Consider the following 17,293-nt stretch of genomic DNA (forward strand, 5'->3'; position numbering starts at 1 on the left):
TTAGCGTGCAAAATTACACAATTCACCAACAACAGGTTCTTTACTGAGGCAGCTCCGTAAGTTTATTCTTAAGAATGATGTTGGGGGTGAGAGACATACAGAACCATAAAAGCTTTATTTACCAACCAAATAACTCCAAACATAAGCATTAGCAAAAAGAAAATAGATACACAAACTGTAACAACCCCCAATTCTGCCATACTCATAACATTGTGGAAACAAAGAGAGAAGAAACCTGTAAGTTGATACCATCATAAATGGATGTGAAGCTCAGGCATCCACATTCTTGTCACCCTGATGAACCCACTAGAGCAGTGGTTCTCAACCTGCAGCCAGCGGGCCGCTTGCGGCCCATTAAGCACACACCTGCAGCCGATATGACATCCTCAGAGTCGCATACGTGGCCCACAATAGTAAATAGGTTGAGAATCACTGCACTAGAGGTTAGACATACACCTTATTTCATATCCCTTGTCCCATATAACCTGTAGCCTACAGAGATGATGTGAGTTTATGCTGAGGCCAAATAGAATATGAGTTAATGAAGTGAGACAATTCAGAGGCAAAGTAGCCCCAGGTCATGTTGTAAACAAGTTTTGCTCTTAATTGGTTTTTATAAGTTTTAGATAAAATGTTAATGTTTTGGAAATGCTATCAATATAAATAGTTAGTGGTATGGCATTTATGTTGATGTTAATTAAAATTATGCTTAATGTTAAAAGGCCAATGAGAAAGCAGAAAATTTTAATTATGATAAAAAGGTGGATTTAATGCTAATTAATTAAAGGGTGTTGTTATGATTAATTATAAAAAGGGTAGAAGGCTGATTTTAGATGTCCATCCACCACTGATGGATTATATCCATTCTTCCCATCCAGGGACTGATCCCCTGGATGCATCATTTCATTTTAGAATGTGAGTATAAATGCAGTGTATGGTAATATTGTAATGCCTGTTTGCTGTAACTAACCACTTCATTTTAAATAATGTCTTTAATTTTATTACTCATTGTGTCATTCAGAGTCTTCCACTAAATTACATTATCTGTAACCGCCCTGAAGGCTTGAAATTTAAAGAATTCAGCTGGGTTTTATTCCTTACCTTTACACTACTAATTGGGAACACATAAATAAAAAGTTTTTTTTCTTTTTAAATACTCAGTTATATTTTTCTTTTTAACTATATATATAAAAAAGGCCCCAACTGCCCTCCACTGCTGTCAGGTAGTTTTCAGTGTGATGCCAATGCCTGGATTGCCCATGGAACCATTCATAAGCCCACTTCACCAATTCTCCGTTATAAGAGCTTTTGGGGGAAGGGTTCTTTGCCCTGGAGCTGCGACAGCCTCATTCACCCTCTGCTCTGCCCCTCTGTCGCTTGTTCAGGATGCTGCCACTTGTATGAGAGGTTCTTCCAGATACTGGACAAGAGCCTGTGCCTTGGCTTTCAGCAACCCAAATCCAACGGTCTCTTTTGCATACCTGCACAGCAAGAGATTTGCCACCTACCCATATCCAGTGACCATGTTTAGATTACCTCCCAGCCCCCTGTTCACATGTGGCATTCAAGGAACCATAACTGGGGTTCCAATTGCTGACATAGGCTATTTGCATCAATACATTTCCCAATATTTCCAACACATTAATGTCTTTAACCTCATGGTTATATGTTCAAAAATCCCCTAGAAATCCATTATTTCAAGCATGTTTTGTTCTTGTGGTTTACTTGTTTATCCCCAAAAATACATATTGCCAAAAGCCCCTATAACTTTAGAACGTAGGTCAAACACTCATGCCAATTTATAATAACTGCTCATGCTTACTAGGCATCTTGCGTATAGCAAAGCTTATTTTCAAAAAACATTTTAAATCATATGTTCTCCAACTTGCATAGTAGAGTGTTCTTAAACAGCTTATCTTTTCCTATCAAATAAATGATAACACAAAAGCCTCTATTTAAGGAGTTGCAAAAGGAGTTGTCAGGGGTCAAAGGTCAACATAGGCTTTCTGTCTAAGTACTAAGTTAACAGCTTGATTCTACTTACTGGCAGATAGCGAAGTCGTTTATCTATTATCTTGTTAGACTTCACAAAGACCATGGGCCATATTGTGCTGTGTTCTATCACATGCAACCTTAGTTTGTATGGGTGAAAATGAGGGCATAATTTGGTCTTACACATCCAGTCACAATAAGTTGTCTAACAAATTCTCTTTTTAGGGCTGTGGAGCTATCTGTGATAATGATGCTTCACAAATAAAATAGTAACAAGTAGTTTCATTAATTTAACTTTTATTACCAACATTTTTGCCCATATTTTCAAAACGGAAAAATAAACTGGTGGAAGAAAATATATATTAGCCTTGCTGTCACTATTAGAAATGGACAACAGTAAAAAAACCTAGGATAAAAGCAGGAACTTAGAACCCATTGTCAACTTTAATTACATTTGCCTTTTAGTTGAACAAAATGTAAATACCCAAGCTGACTACACTTTCTATGGTAAAAATACAGTTATAAAATAAAGATAACAAAAGCAAGCTTGGGAGAACGGTGCTCTATAATTTCCTTCAAGCACATTGCATTCTGAGTTCTCATAAGAGGCAAAGGCTGTGGATAAAAAAATCCATACAGAAAGGGCAGGAATGTGGGTGGCTTGCAAGGGAGACAAAGTTAGGTGTGAAAAACCTGAAGATCTTCAGTCAAGGGGGAAGTTGGAAGGCCAGTGCATCTAACAGAGATATATATGTCTTAGTCCAGCAGACCACCTACAGGAAAATACCAGACAGATCCATGGAGCTTCCAAAATGTTTATAAGGAAGAGTAATACAAACACATTAGATATTTTGTACAAATTAATATAGCAATTAATTTAGAAGTCACAATGGAAATGCCAACGGTAGATCAGATAGGCTTTAAGGGACAGATTCTTGATTGTGTCCAAGCTCTGCTTGGCAGCAGGGATGGGGAAGGCAGGGAGGGAACTGGTTGTGGCTCCGTTATGATGAACTTGTTACAAGTTTCAGAGTAGCAGCCATGTTAGTCTGTATCCGCAAGAAGAAAAGGGGTACTTGTACTTATTTGTGACTAACAAATAAATTTGTGAGTCTCTAAGGTGCCACAAGTACTCCTTTTCTTGTTACAAGTTAGAGCTTTAAGGAATGCCCCCTCCCTGCCTCTAACATGCTTTTCCTTACACTGAAGTTTGTGAGGAGTGGCTGGCACAAGAAGCAGCTATGCTGACAAAAAAAAATCCCTACATGGGGTGAGGAGAGAGGCAGGGTGACCAGATGTCCCTATTTTATAGGGACAGTCCCCATTTTTTTGGGTCTTTTTCTTATAAAGGCTCCTAGTAGCCCCCACCCCTGTCCCAATTTTTCACACTTGTTGTCTGGTCACTCTAAGAGAGCGGGCAGAGAAAATCATCCACTGGCAATCTCTGGCCACCTTAAATCTATTTTATGCTGCTTGCACTTACACACTGTAGGGGACTTCATATACTGAAGAATCTATCTCTAAACCTCATCTTGATAGAAGCAGATCCATAAAGCAACTCCTCTCTTATTCCTACTTCCTTCTGGCAGGCTGTGTGCTCCACCCTGTCCATATTCAGAACTACAATCATATTGTTTAATTTAAAAAGTGTGTTTTTATATATATATATATTCCTAAATTCTAGCCCTTGCATATGTAAATAAAATGAAATATTTGGTGTGGTACTGTTTACATTACATGCAGTATAAATGACTATTCTGTATCAGAGTCCCACTTGTTTGGGCAGTCTGATTATTTCAGAATAATATACTGTACTGAATAAAAGTGGAGCTTTTCAAGTGTGTGAAATTTTGAATTGTATATGTGAAACTATTTAGTTAAATTCTAATTGTATTGTCCATATAGCTCTCACTAAAACCAAAATAATGTAATTTACCCCTCTCTATCAAAAAGACTCATGACACAGACACATGAACCAAAGACCATAGATGGTACCTTTATATCAGTGGCTCTCAACCTTTCCAGACAAATGTATCCCTTTCAGGAGTCTGATTTGCCTTGCGTGCTCCCAAATTACACCTCACTTAAAAACCACTTGCTTACAAAATCAGACATAAAAATACAAAAGTGTCACAGCATACTGTTATTGAAAAATTGCTTACTTTCTCATTTTTACTATATAATTATAAAATAAATCAATTGGAATATAAATATTGTACTTACATTTCAGTGTACAGTATATAGAGTATACATGTTTTTTGTATGAAAGTTTACTTTGTACTGACTTCACTATTGCTTTTTTATGTAGCCTGTTATAAAAATAGGAAAATATCTAGATGAGTTGAGGAACCCCCTGGAAGACCTCTGTGCATCCCCAGGGATACATGTACCCCTGGTTGAGAGCCACTGCTCCACATGGTAAAACATTTGAGCAAAAAACATGAGTTCCCACTTTGTATAGCTTTCTTGAATTTATCCCTCAACCCGTGGAATGTAATCATGGCTCTACTGAAATCAGTGGGAGTGTTGCCACTGACTTCAGTGTAGTCAGGATTTCACTCATGGATTTCAGGAGATCTATAGGAGATAGTTGCTCCGTTTCCTGGATTCCCTTTCATAGATCCATTGTTTTTAAGGCCAAAAGGGACCATTACGCCTGTCTAGTCAGACCTCTTGCATTACACAGGCCAAAGAATTTCACCAAATGATTCCTGCATCAAGCCCATAACTTCTGGTTGAGGTACATCATCACTTTTTTAAAGAAAACATGTCATCTTGATTTTGAAAGACTAAGTGAGGGAGAATTCACCAAACTCCCAGGTACATTTTTCCAAGAGTCAATTACTCTCACTGGTAAAAAAAAAATTGTACCCTATTTCATCTTCCAGAAATTGAATCTTGCTGTGCCTTTGTCTGCTGAATTAAAGAGTCTTCTATCTGAAACTTCTTACAGTACTCCTTTCCAAAATGCAGTCCCACATCCATTAAGCATGACCCACTCTCTTGGTTCCTCAACGTAGGACCTTCCATTTAGGTATATTAAGACACATATTTGCCAGATGAGCTCAGTTTACCATGCAACCCTGATTGCTCTCTACAGCTGACTAGTCCTTATCATTTTTTACTTCTCCACCACCAATGTGAGTCATTTACAACCTTTACATCCAACAATTTTGATTCTTTCTTCCAGATCATTGATACCAGTATTGAATAGAATTGGGCCTTAGTTGGCTGTTTCCCTTGGAAAAAAAAATCTTTTGTGAGGAACAGCCCAGCCCACAAAGGGTAATGTTGACTGGTCTCGCCTTATCTTGCACCAGAATTCCTGGCAGGGTGGGCAGGGACGACTATATGAAACTCAGCTGACTCCAGTCGCTCATCACCCTCTTCCTTCTTCATCTGTGTCACTCAGGCAGGTTTCACTGTGCTCAAATTTAAAAATAAACGAACATAGTTATCTGATCACACTTTTTAAAAAGTTAATATCTGACAACAGTACTTAACATTCCTAACGTATTGCACTTAAGCCTTCAAATTTTTTACAGATGCCCAGTTAACCTTGATGATAATTACCTGTAGAGCAGTGTATATTATCTCTTCTTCCTTCACTTTTCTTTCCATTTAATTTATTCCCTCCTAACTGAACCAACACATTAAATAAAATAAATAAATAAATATGGTGCTAACATGATGTTTGCCACCATCACATTGATTGCTCTGCTTGTGTTATTCCCCTATCCTCCACCCTTTGTCTGTCTATTTAGTTTGTACGCTCTTTGGGACTGGACTGTCTACTACTTTTTGTTTGTATAGGGCCTACCACAGTGGGGCCCCATTCTTGATTGGTCCTTAGGCACTACTGTAGTGAACACAATTAACAATAACAAAAGGAATCGCTGGTTTCCATATTATTTCTCAGACAAATAGACAACACTGTCTCCATAAATAATTGACCTAATTATTCCCTGTTATATTAACTCAACTTTCTTTCTTTTTTTTAATAAAAAAGATTACTATTTCAAATCTGATGAGAACCTTCACTGGGAATTCTAATATTTTTTTTTTGTCTTAGATCCATAACAAACCTGGTTTGAGCCTGACAAATGTGTTTTATAACTTTCCCTGGTACCAAAAGCTGAACTAGCCAGAAGCCTAGTTACCCATCCCTGCTCCCAGTCACTCTTATATTATTATATTATATTAAGTTCAGAGATAAGTGCCTCTGAGACAGTTCTTACTGGCTATGTGTAATCTCTTTACCTTTAAACAGATACAGAGACTCACTAGTTATAAATAGCAGAAGTTATTTATAACCCTACGTAAAGATTACCGAATAAATGGGCTGTATATAACACTATATCAGAAACACAATTGAAGTTATTGATAAATACACAATCACATGTTAAGTCTTAACTGGGCTTGGACAGCACAAAAGCCTCTTACAAAAAACATACCAGAAATACTGTTAAATGAAAACCCACAAAAATAATGTTGAACACCTAGATACCTCATAGCAATACTATGATCCACATTCACTTCCAAGTCAACTCTCCAACTTTTCAGGTTTCCTCTATAACCACAACATTTCAAGATGTGGACTTTCAAAACCAAACCTAATAGCCACAGGGAAAACTCCTTTCGTAATCAGTGATCTATAAGATGCTGCTTACAAAGTCTTGGATTTCTAATACTGTAGTTCTGAGCATTAAAAGGCAAGTTCCCCCACAAACATCACTCATGAAACTTCTTTGAATATCTCATGCATTCAGGGTGCATAGAGAGAGCTGATTAGAAGAATATAAATATTTAAAATACTGGTATTCTTCTTCATTTTAGCTATTACACTGCTACCCACAATGCAATTTCCACAAAACTGAACACATCCATCTTTCCTCATATAAATGTACTTTCCAGTTTGGGGGTTGGAGAGGACCAGGAGTACAAAACAATGCCTGAACCAAAGGTCATTGAAGTCAAGTTCCCATTGAATTAATTGGGTTTGGATCAGGCTCAATTAAGGGCTGTGCACTTGAGCACAAGTCCAGCAAAGCACTTAAGCATGTGATAAACGTTATGCTCCTGAGGAGTCCCATTGAAGATGACTCCTGGGATTACTCATGTGTTTAAAATTAAGTATGTGCTGAAATGCTTTGTTGGATCAGGATCAGAGTGTCCACACTTGGTAGGATCGAACCCTTAATGTTTTATCACTGGATTCCAAAAATGTCAAACTATTTAATGATGAGGGAAAGGTAAAATTTTCAAAAGCACCTAAGTGATATAGGAGCTTAAAACCCATTTCTAAAAGTGACATAGGCGCTAAATTTCATTGCAGGTCAACAGGACTAAATTACTTTGGAAAATGGGACACAAGTCTAATATGAAAATACAATAGATTAGTCAGTATAAGAAGAGGTTTAATGGGTAACTACATGTAAACAGACAGCTGAAAGGAAATGAATGGGTTAAATTTGTTATGTCTCTCTTCACTGCCAAATCTTCAGCTAGGGAGAAGATGTTTATTGGCAATTTCCTGAATGGAGAGGAATCCAATGATAAAATGTGAGCCATTTGTCTTCCCGGCCATTAAAAAGATATCTCACTTTAAGGATGTTTGGAGTGGCTGCTGTTGCTGCTGTGCCTGTTACAATTTATCAGCATATCTGCTGGTAGTATTATAATCACTAGGGGCTCAGGTGGACTTCCATTATCGCTATCAAAGTCCTCATTGGGAAATAGTGCACTGACCCAGACAGGGGATCTATTACAGCATTTAAAATCTCATCTGCCCTGGTGTTTTTTGTGCTAATTATTTTGAAGTGAGTTTCTAACGTGATTCCTCAAGATAGGTACGCATGGAAAAAGCAGCAATAACACCACATGCAACAAACAAAATTGTGCCAATCATCATCACACTCATTTACTTGTAGGTCATAGCCTTGTTCCCAAACAACCCTTCATCTATTTGTCTGACATTTAGAATGTAAACTCTATGGAGCAAGGATTTCCAGCACCTACCACAAAGCAAAACCTGACCTTGATACAGGCTTTTGGGTACTGTCATAATATAAAAGTGTTAAATGATAATATATGGATACACACTACATTATACATAGAACTACATAACAGCACCCAGTTCACCCCGCGTTACACCAGCTTTATGCCAGCGTTACTTGATTCAATAGTGAAGTCATGCACTACAAAATCAGACCCAAAAAGTATACTATGTATTGTCATGGTAACTGTAGAACACTGATCCCTTAAAACTTAACTTTGCTCTGACAGGCAGGATTGTAGTATATGGGCATTGCATTAGACTATGTAAAAGGATGACTGTATTTGCATATGTAGGAACCCCACACTAGGCACACACTTAAAAAAAGAAAAAAAGAAAAGAAAGATAAAAGGCCTAGATATCTTCCATTTTTGTATGCAGTGTAGTTGTACCAGTGTGGGTTCCAGGGTATTAGAGAGACAAGGTGGGTAAGGTAATAAGTTGGTCCAACAAAAAATATTACCTCACCCACCTTGTCTCTCTAAAAGGCCTAGATGGCAATTGAACGAGGAGAACCTAATGGCAGGAGTAGGGTGACCAGATAGAAAGTGTGAAAAATCGGGACGGGGGGTGGGGAGTAATAGGTGCCTATATAAGAAAAAGTTCTGAATATTGGTCACCATAGGCAGGAGTATCAACTGATTGTCCCTCAAAGTCCCAAATCCATTCTGACCCTACAATAATAAGTATTATATATTTTATATATAGGATCCCATGGTGCTACGTGCAAACACATAACAACAAGACAATGTCTGCCCAAAAGACCTTACAATCTAAGTTTAAGATGAGAGACAACAGGTGGATACAACACACAGAAGACAGGGATCACAAGGTAGCAGAAAAACAGTTCTGAGGTGTGCAATAAACAGTTGTCACAGCAATCACCTGTACATTTACTTATAAAGAAAAGCATGTTCATGGCTATCTTTATTCTGTTTCCATGCATATCATCTCCCTCTTTAGCACTTCATGTTTGCTAACATGCTACATGATGGTCCCATATCACATGCATTTCACATAGCCTCTTTGAATGGATTCAGTATGTCGAAAGATTGAAAAAAATGCAATTTGCATCTTTATCTCCCTTTAACATGGTACAATCTGGCATGCTGGATAAAAAGATGCAATACTGCATTCAAATGCTAAATGAGTGCTCATCTAATTATTTGACACATTTTGAATTATTTAATGGTTCAATATTTAAGCTACGCCAATCCCCTACTTTACTAATGTGGTTGCTTCTTTAAGATGATAAATTGTACAAGCAATTGTTTGAACCTCAGGTGCCTTGAAATGCAAGGGAACAGCTAGCTCAGCCAGCCTTCTAGCCCTGTTTCTCGGGGCATTGACCCATGTAGTTTGGAGAAGTGCAGTGGATACAGTAATATTATTCTAGCACCATATGTTAGAAATGTGCATTATCATTTCAATCATTTGGATGCATTCTGAAGAGAGCAGTGGCTTAATTCCCAATAGACTTCACTATTACTCCAACATAAGATCTTAAATGATCTCAGTGTAGTGTTTAGGTGTTTACAAGCATTAAAAAAAAAACAAAAAAAAAGCGAGTCACAGTGAACCCCTGAGGATGTTTAGGAGTATGAAGTGAGGTGTGATCTGATAAGGTCACAGAAAACAAAGTTGCATTTGAATTCATTTGCAAATTTTGTTTGGATGAAGCCACTTTTCAAAGACCAACCAAAAAAATTAAAAAAGAAAGGAAAAAAAATCCCATAACGACAAATCCATCTTTTTATTTCCATTCATCTCTGAGTACGGAAAAAAGCTGATTTCTAAGTTATTTTGCCCCTCTGATATTCCCTTTGTACTACTTCAACAACACAATGGGGACTTAAACTTGTCTTAAGGCAGCAACAGCAGCTGAGAATTCCCTTAATGTACTGCCAGCTCTGTGGCAGCCTTTTCTTCCCTTACCCGAGCACAAGGGGTGTTCTAGGGTGGAGATGTGGTTTGTCAAAGGCAGTGTGTCAAAGGAAGGAATGTCTGTTAAACTGCTTTAGATACAGAAATCTTGGCCCTATTGAAGTTAATGGCAAAACTCCCATTGACTTCAATGGGGCCAGGATTTCAACCAGAATCTTCAATAGGAGTTAGGACTATTAAAACAAAAACTTTCCTTTTAAAAAAAAATCTGCAAAATATGAGGCATATACAGAATATATAATGGCATTACAATTAATTATTTGTATTGCAGTTTTATCTAGAGTGCATATTTAGGATTGGGTTTATATGCTGGCGGATCTGATCACAGCCTGGAACAAACAATTGAGCCAGTTCAGTTGCAGTCCTTTCCTCGGGGCTCTGTTTGTCCTTTAACATAAAAAGAAAAGAAATGGGGAATGTGGAACAATAACAAACCAAATAATTAAAAAACTCATGTTCTTGACTGATCCCATGAGGCCACCTTAATGGGCTGGACCTTCCTCCAGCCTAGGGGAGCCATAGGTCTTGCCTCCCCTCTTGCAGCCTTCTGGAGAGTGTACTCCCCAAACTTTCCCAGTCCCAGTTGCAGCCTCTCTCACAGACCCTGTTTTATATCCCTTGGCTAGGAATTCTCATCCCCATTCACTAAATGCTGTCCAGCTAGGTCAGCACCTGTCCGGATTCCCAGCACCTGCCTGAGAGGCTGTTCTCTAGAACAGCAGTGGTTGCTCCCTGGCCCATGTGGCCCTTAAAAGGGCAGACTGACCTGTTAAAGGGATCATATTGCTCAGCACTGTACATGCATAATGAAGAGACAATTCCTGCTCCTGGGAGTTTACAACCTTAAATCCTGGATCAAAGCTTTTTGAAATCAATGGAAAGACTCCTATTGAATTCAGTGTGCTTTAGATTAGCCCCTAAGAAGGAATGGCACAGCGTGGTATGTATGATAGTCTTTTTGGCATGTTTTAAATGACCTGTATAAATCACCTTTGTCTTTGTCACTCCTGAGTCATTAAGTAATGCTATTAAAAAAATTTAAACTACTTCATATACTTGTGACGGGATCCCCCCGGGGTGCAGCCTGGGACTGTGAGACTGCTGTGCCCCCTTAACTCTCTCCAGCCTGGGCTGTCTCTCACAATGCCTTGCTAGTGACCAGCAGCAAACCCCTCCAGGAGCTGTGATCATTCAGCACAACAGCATGTGGAGCCCCACACCCAGCTATATTGCATGAATGCTCCCGGAGCCACTCATGAATCACGCAGAGAAAGGCACCAGAGACAAATCTTCCCAGCTCCCAGCACTGTACCTCAAGAATATACCGTCCTGCACTACTCAGACAAGCTGATGCAGATTTATTAATTGGTTTTCCACTTCATCAATGGAAAGTGGACATACACCAGCCTTTGTCAAACCTGAGCAGATTTGCCACACTTCTTACAAACACACTGGTAAAGATAAACAGTTAAACAAATGTATTGACTATAAAAAGTAGATTTTAAGTGATATTAAGTGATAGGCACAAAGTCAGAGTTAGTTACCAAAAGAAAATATAATCATGCAGTCTAAACTCTCAACCCCATTAGACTGGGCAACATCTAGATTAAGCAGTTTTTCTCACCCCACTGGATATTGCAGTCCTTCATACACAGGTTTGTTCCTTAAACCTGGGCCGATATCCTGTGTTGGAGTCTTCAGTCTTCTTCTGAATGTACTGGTTGCTTGCAGCATAGGTGGGGGCAGGAGAAAGGCCCAGCACATGGCCTCTGTGTCTGTTTTATACCCTCAGTCCATGTGCTTGGAAAACACAAGTCCAGGCATGTCTGAGGCATTGCTGAGTCACCCAGCAAGGTTGAGCAATTCCCCTTGTGCGGCCTCATGCAGATGAGTCATTCAATTGTAGCTCCCTTGCTGGACAATGGTTGTTAATGGCTTGATTGATACCCCATCCAGGTATCGGTTACTTACCTTTCTGTTGCCTCTGGGGAGCTAATAACTGGCTGATTCCCCAACCTACAGCATGCTTTAGTGACCACCACACAACACAATTCTCATAACTTCATATGCATTAATGATATACATATATGGATAGAGAAATGACTTTCAGCAGGACATAACCTTTCCCCTGCTACCTTACACGGCATGCTTTATATGTCAGATTACAATTATATGAAAATGAGGAATATGAGGGTTCCAGGATGCTTCCCCAAGATATAGAATGTCATAATACTATCACATAATTTCTTGTTCTCTCTGTCAAAAATCCCACACACTTTAAAACAAAACAGAAGATGTGTGTTATATATAAATTCCTGCAGGCACATGAATATGTTGTGTTATACATTCATTCCTATGTACATATGTGGTAATATTTTCAATATATGATGGTTTATTATTGGTATAACAGTAGTGGCTAGGAGCCCTAGTTGTAGATCAGGACCCCATTATGCTAGGTGCAGTACAAACACAGAACAAAGAGCCTCCTCCTCCAAAGAGCTTATAAACTAAGTATAAATAAGAGAAAACAAAGATACAAGATTGGGGAGGTAATATCCTTTATTGGACCAACATCTGTTAGTGAGAGAAACAAGCTCCTGAGCCACACAGAGCTCTTCTTCAGGTCTGGGAAAGGTACTCTGAGCGTCACAGCAAAATGCAATGTGGAACATATTGTTTAGCATAGGTAGTTAGCACATATTGTAAGGGACCATTCAATACAGAGTGGTCCGTTAACACCTCTGCAGATATAGGACAAAAAGAGGGGGTTAGTAGCTTACAGATTGTTGTAATAAGCCATAAATCCAGTGTCTCTGTTCAGTCCATGACTTTTATTGTCTAGCAGAGTTATGAATTTAAGCTCCTAGGCTCATCTTTTGAAAGTGTTGTGCTGGTTTCCTTTGAGGGTGAGGACTGATAGGTCAGATATAGAGTAATAAAAGCTTTGTGAAACGTGTTCACCCACAGGTGATGTGGTGTTTTTGTCTTTTGTCATTTTCTTGTGTGAGTTCATTTGAGTGTAGTGATTGTCTGGTTTCATCCCCTCCAAATCATTGTAGTGATTGTTTGGTTTCACCCCCTCCAAATGCACATCCCTCGGTGTCACCTACCACCCCAGACTGGAACCCATACATGGTATTATTAAACAATTACAACCCTTACTCGATGGGGACCACCACACAAAGGGTCTGCTTCCTCCAGGACACAATTGACTTTCTCCACCCAGAGACGACCTGTACATGCTGATAGTGGGGGAGGGGGCAAAATGTAAAGGTTCAGGCACCCCAGAACAGCTCAAGTCATGCCCTCCCCCCGCCCCGCTCCAGGCAGGCTGCCCCCCTTACATTCAGTCTCTCTTCCGGGAAAGCAGCGATCCCTCCTTCTGGCTCCCAGCTGTTGCTCCTGCCTAGCTCTCCAGCTCTGGCAGCTGCAGTGCAGCGAGGCGGCCCAGCCACACCATGTGACCACGTAGGGCTGGCAAATCCTGCAGAAATCTGGGGGGGGGGGAAGCTGAGGGGACATGTAACCCCATGTACCACCCCCTTCTTCCCCCCATCATCTTTGGTTCCACCTTGTATTTAGCTGTGAGGCTCAGAATACCTTTCGCAGACCTGAAGAAGAGTGCTGTGTGGCTCAAAAGCTTGTCTCTCTCACCAACAGATGTTGGTCCAATAAAAGATATTACCTCACCCACCTTGTCTCTCTACTATCATGGAACTGACACAGCTACAACCAGCTACAACTACATTGCATACAACAGATGGATACAGGCAGACGGGCAGTACCAGAGACAATATTGGTCAACATGGTAGGCTGAGGTCTCAGCTGTCTGTTTTTTATATATATAAATATATAAAACTGCAAACACTCAAGGTTTTGTTGTGGGGATTGTATTTGTTTTTTAGAGACGTATTTACATCCTCCCACCCCCTTCGGCAAAAGCACAACAGACTTACGTCAAACTAACATTCACTGTAGGGACTTGCTGTAATAACTCTTAATATGAGTGACATGTTGTTCGAAAAGGACCTTTACTATAGGTATCCCACCTTGGAGATTTTAAATAGCAGAGAGAATACTTTAGGGCTCAATCCTGCAGCCATTATCCATGAGAGTAGTCGAACTGGACTGCAAAATGCAGCTCTTAGATATCTGCTGCCCTCTTTTTTCTCCTCGGGAGCCTCCAATCTATTTTCCCACTTTCATTATCTTCTCTGGTTCAGACAAATGAGCACTGTGATTTTGTATGATGCATACTCTTACAACAACAGGGCCTTTACTCACCTCAGATGCCAACTGGCATACAAATAGTATATCTTGATTGTATATATTTTTGAAATAAATAATTTAGTGTGAAATTCATCCTTGTACATAAGGCCTGCACAAGGTGTATGTACCATTTAAATCCTACTTATGCTCTCAAAAAAGTGCTGTGTAAGCCTTGAGCTGACCCTGTGCACAGGGGTGAATTTCACTCATAAGGAATCGATATCCACTGTAAGACAGGACAAAAATGTGCTTATGTACAGAAACTTTTCTGGGTGAAATAATTTCAGGTAAGATCAGATGGAAATGTAAAGAGTGGATTCAAAACAAAGAAATGCTGGACTCAGTCCAGGAGTCTCTCCTCCAGCTTTGTGTTGCTAGGGCAGCGCAAAGCATCCAGAGAGCTGTCCTAAAGGGGCAATTGAGGATTACCCCAACACAGGAAAATCCTGGGGTGGCACAAAGCTGGAGTATGCCACCCTCCCACCCCCCTTTGGTGAGAGCAGGGTGGGATGCGAAAGGATTATGGCACAGCACATGGCACTCTGCTGGACACCTGACTGGTGCTGTGTCTGGCTGCAGCAGGGGTAACTTGAAGCATCTTCAGGGCTGCTCAAAGTTATGGTAGAGGCCATTGCAGCACCCCACCAGACCTCTCCTGTGCTTTTGTTGGGAATTGAGCCCAGTGTCACTTACCAAGTCAGGATTGATAGTTTTAGAATACACAATAAAAATTTGACATAGAAAAGCCAATTTTAGCCTGCTGAGATCACACAGCAGAGTTGTAGTGTGTCAGATCTCTGTCGCTAATGGCCTGAAAATAAAATACGTAAAATGTCTTCCACTGGCTTCCCATGTGGCAGCATCACCACACTATTTCATTTCTATCACTTCAGCTATTGGCATCTATTCATTAGCTCTCACAGTTAAAATGGGGCACATTTATAGAGATAGGTATGTTTTTACTGCCACCAGTATTCAAGAAATATTTTGGATGTCATTAGTTTTCCTTGCCAAAATGTCCTCAGTTGGAAAATTCAGAAATGCCGAATGGCTTTTTATGACATCCTTTTCTAAATGTTTCTGGAACTCAAACTTGACCAATAAACATATTTCATTTGCTATTCTTAGTCCTGAAGCAAATACAAATGACCTTTTTAGATGAGTAGATGTTGAGTTTTTCAATCTGCTTAATAGCTTTGGCATTCCTGATAAAAGCATTGTGCATTTCACTAAAACTCAGACAGATTAAATCAAATTCTTCCAGTTCAGTTTACTTATTGTTACTTGGTTGTATATTTTTTCCCCTTATGAAAATAAAATCCTGCATCTTTTGTGAATTACCATATACTGTCACTATATATTTTCTGTTGAAACATTTAAACTGAATTAAATATCCAACCAGAAAGAATGTTTACATTTCATAATTGTAACACTGATAGTTGTCAAACATTGCCTGAAAGTGAGTAGTATAAGGGCCCTACCATCAATCAAACCCTGACCCCGCCCCTTGACCCCTTAGCCCCGCCCCTTGACCTCTTAGCCCCACCCACCGGAAGTCCCACCCCATGGGTTATTACTTCCGGGGTCAAGGCTGCCACATGACCGGAAGCAAGGTGTGTCATGTGACACCCACCCCACCCCTTGACCCCTTTAACCCCACCCCTTGACCTCTGCCCCCCCCACCCCACCCCCACCGGAAGTCCTGCCCCATGGGGTATTACTTCCAGGGTCAAGGCTGCCACGTGACCGGAAGCAAGGTATGTCATGTGAACCCTCTAACAACTCCTCCCACTGCCCTCTACCAATCAGGATGGGTTTCGCCCCGTAGGACTTCCCCCCCAAGAGGAGCTTTGACCAATCAGGGCGAGTTCCGGAGGGGGGTGTCCTCTCCGGAAGTGGGTCTTGTGACCCCTCTAACAACTCCTCCCCCCCCCCACCACCAATCAGGATGGGTTTTGCCCCGTAGGACCACCCAGAGAGGAGCTTTGACCAATCAGGGCGAGTTCCGGGGTGGGGGTGTCCTCTCTGGAAGTGGGTCTTGTGACCCCTCTAACAACTCCTCCCCCCACCCCGCTACCAATCAGGAGGGGTTTTGTTCCGATAGGACCAAGAGGAGATTTGACCAATTAGGATGAGTTCCGGGGGCGGGGTGACCCGTCCGGAAATGATTCGTGTGACCCCTCTAACAACTCCTCCCACCAACCTCTACCAATCAGGCCGGCCCGAGAGCAGATTTGACCAAAATAGGGCAGGTTCTGGGATGGGGTGAACCACCCAGAAGAGGGGCGTATGACCCCTCTGCCAATCAGAGCGCAGCACCATCACCCCATAAGGCCCAGCGTCGGGCAGAAGAGGCTGTCTTTTACCAAGAGCGCGTGTTTTAGAAATCGTGGAAACATGGACTCCTTCACCACCCCCGTGAGAACTTCGGACTTTGTTTTAGCCCCGAAGGCCTTTGGACTTGTATGGAGAAAGCGCTACATCAGCGAGAGTTCTGAGGAGGGCCCTTTGGCCCAGCCGTTGATGACACACCGGAAACCGACCCCGAAACCCGGCTGCTTGTGAGGCCCCACGATGAGCGTGATGGCCTCTTGTTGTCCACCCCCCGAGAGGTGGAAGGTGATCACGGCTTGGGGGAGTTACGGGCGGACAAGGTGAATGAAAAAGACGTGGCTCAGGTAAATGAATGTTTAAGAAGTGACGGTCGGGGTGGGGGTGTGTAATGGGGGTGGGGGGGGGGAGGGCTAGGAACCAGGGATTGTGTAAATCAAAAACCAAGCAGTGGTGTGCTTACGCTGTTTCTTTTTTGAAAAAAAAAATCTCTCAACAGCTCGATGATGCCTTTCTGGAGGCCTTTGAGAACTTACACATCGGTAGCCCTGTGGGAGTAAATGTATCATGCGTCAGCTGTTTTTGCTCATGTCTGAGACACAGATCTCAAGAGGAAAAGGACAAAATGGAAGAATGAACCAGCACAGACACCCTCATGTTAGGAGTCATGGCGTCCATTTTTACAGGCGGTTGTAAAAGGTT

This window comes from Natator depressus, chromosome 1 (genome assembly GCF_965152275.1).
Source record: "Natator depressus isolate rNatDep1 chromosome 1, rNatDep2.hap1, whole genome shotgun sequence".
NCBI lineage: Eukaryota > Metazoa > Chordata > Testudines > Cheloniidae > Natator > Natator depressus.